Raw genomic sequence first — 2,801 nt, 5'->3', positions numbered from 1 at the left:
GACACAGAATTCCTAATTCAAATTGCAATGTACAATGATTCGGGAAATAAGATTTTCCTTTTCTTAAAACAGAAAAAAAAAATACATCCCCTTCTTTCTTACCGAGAATTTCCGAAAAATACTAATTGATTTTTACGACGGGTTCTGTATTTATATATTTTGTATATAATTGTATATAAGTATTTTCTATATAATCTATAAGAGAAGTCTTTTCCTTTTATTTTACTATTATATGTTAAATGAGACCAAAAAGACGAAATGAGCAGAAAATTTGTATATATCAATGGAGGAAATAACCATGTGGAAAACAAGACAGGAATTCTCTACAATTACACTGTGGAACAATTGAAGGGATGTGGCGCAGCTTGGTAGCGCGTTTGTTTTGGGTACAAAATGTCACAGGTTCAAATCCTGTCATCCCTACCTATTACTGCTCAAAGGAGCAGTAACGAGGGATCAATTGAGATCGCCTCAAATTGGACATAATCTTTGATTTTTATCATGCTATTCTAGTATATGCATACAAAATGTATTGGGGTTATGAAAAGAATCCCTAGTGCGAGTGCTGCTCGGGGTCCAATTGAGGCCCTTGTGAACTCTGACACACTGGGGCTTGGTCCTAGTCACTGTCACACCTCCTTTTTCCGCACCCGCGAGGGTGCAAGGGAGTTTTTTCCAATTAAAGGACAATCGAGACGGGATTGGTTTATTTATTTCACAGTCGCCACTTGGGAGATTTAGGGTGTCCCAAGTCACCAATTTTAATCCCGAATCGAGGAAAAGAATGACTCCATATTACAGTCTGCGTACCAGAAATCCGGATAAGGAATTCTGTTAACCCGGGAGAATGTGTTAGGCATTCCCGAGTTCCGTGGTTTTAGCACGGTCGCTCAACTGTTATATTCGGCTTGATTGTCTGATTTTATACAAATATGAACTTATGTGCAAATTTTATCTTTTAACCGCTTTATTATTATTGTTTTTAAAAGAAATATGAACATCGCTTAAAACACGTCTTTGGACTGCGTTACATGAAATGCACCCACAATCCGGAACACGTTTTATTTGATGTTTTGGGATTTGGATTCGGGTCGCATGAAATGCACACCCAGGCTTAAGAAAGTAAAATATTAAACACGCGCCTAAAGAGACTATCGCGTTATTATTTTGGGGAAGACCGTGAAATTCGCTAAACGGTCCTTCCGAATTCTAATTAAACCATACATTTTGTGAGGGCCCCGCAATCTATACGTTTTATTTGGCGAGGCTCGTCTCATTTTTATTTTTACAGGATAAACCTACAATGACTATATTTTCTATTAAGTTCGTCTCTAAACTAAAAGAAAATCTCTTAATTATTTACATGCTGAAAAACGTAACTTATTAGTTATTAGTTTACGGCTAATGCGAATGGAAAATTGCGATCGAGTTTGTACAAAGAAAAACTGCTTTCATTTTATATTCTGTTATTCAATAATACTAGAACATGAGATTGACCATAATATCAAAACAGATTAATTATTCTCCGTAATTTAAACTAACATTATTAGATGAAGAAAGTATACATATGCAACCTCATTATTCATTAATCATTCAACTACATCTTTATACGAAGAAAGAAAAATTATATTCAACCACAAATCTAAACAGGAGGAATTCAACAGGAACAAAGCCTGATTAATATTTCATTTTTTGCTTCAAGCCGAGATTGTACAAATGTGTACCTGGAAACAGCAGTACAAGAACAAAAGAAGGAGAAGTCAGCAGCAGTAATAACACAGCAACAGCAGATTCAGCAACATCGCAAACCAGTACAGTAGGAATAGCAGAAAACCCAGGAGACTATAAACGACTCCAAGTATAGTGAAGAAGTAAAAGGTAGGAAGGTTCTGACTATTTCAGATCTTAAGCGAGGCAATGAAGCAGTAACTATTCTTTTTCAACTTCAAAACTCTCCAAAATGAATTCTGCCCCTGTATATTCAGTGTATCCAGAATGTATATCGGGTGTATACTTCTCACTCCGCCCCCTCTTTTTTTCTTCTCTCTATCTAGTTTTTCCTCTCTTTTTTTCCACCCTTCTTCCTAAATTTTCTCTTCTATTTATAGCAAAATTTTCGAAATTTTCAGATTTGTTTTTTATTATTTTATTATTTTTTTAATTAAAAGAAATCCCACTTACAAATTGCTTTTATTTTTTTAGAAAAAGAAATCCCACCTTTATTTACTTTTATTTTTAAAATTCCAACTTTAATTACTTTATCTTATTTAAAATCCCACTTTTTATTTTTTTAAAAGAGAATCTCACTTTATTTAACTTTTCTTTAAAAAATAAACCACTATCTTTTCTTTTTCTTTTAAAAATGCTACTTTCAATTACTTTAAATTTTTTAAATTTTCAGATATCTTTATATTTATTTTTTAATTCCAACCTTCTTTTACTTTTAAATTTTTTAAAACTTTTTACTTTTTTTTTTAAATTTTCTACATTCTTTTACATTTTTTTATTTTTTTATTTTTTATTTTTTTAAAATCATTTCCGAAATTACTATATATATATATATTTTTTTTAAAATAAAAATAATAAATAAAATAAAATATTTTCGGATTTTTTTTATATATATAAAAAAACAAAAAATAAAACTATTAATAGTGATAATTCACTTTTTTTTTTTTTTCTTTTTTCTTTTGTTTTGTGTCTTTGAAATGCAAGATAGGGGTATTGGGTCTTTTGGGTTATGGACTGGGTCGACCCAGTTCGAAATGGACTGGGTCGTAGGGAAGATTGGGCCATTTTTTGGG

General features: G+C 31.8%; 1 non-coding gene across 1 annotated transcript; it reads left to right on the top strand.

The window, feature by feature from the left end:
* The first annotated feature begins 349 nt into the window (after window positions 1–349).
* Window positions 350–423, top strand: TRNAP-UGG (transfer RNA proline (anticodon UGG)). Its single transcript has one exon. It is a non-coding gene; the product is annotated as a tRNA-Pro (tRNA).
* Window positions 424–2,801: the final 2,378 nt, after the last annotated feature.

The sequence above is a fragment of the Nicotiana sylvestris genome, chromosome 4 (genome assembly GCF_000393655.2).
Source record: "Nicotiana sylvestris chromosome 4, ASM39365v2, whole genome shotgun sequence".
Lineage (NCBI taxonomy): Eukaryota > Viridiplantae > Streptophyta > Magnoliopsida > Solanales > Solanaceae > Nicotiana > Nicotiana sylvestris.
Note: the sequence above shows the minus strand (reverse complement) of the source record. Positions and strands in the feature narration are given on the sequence as shown.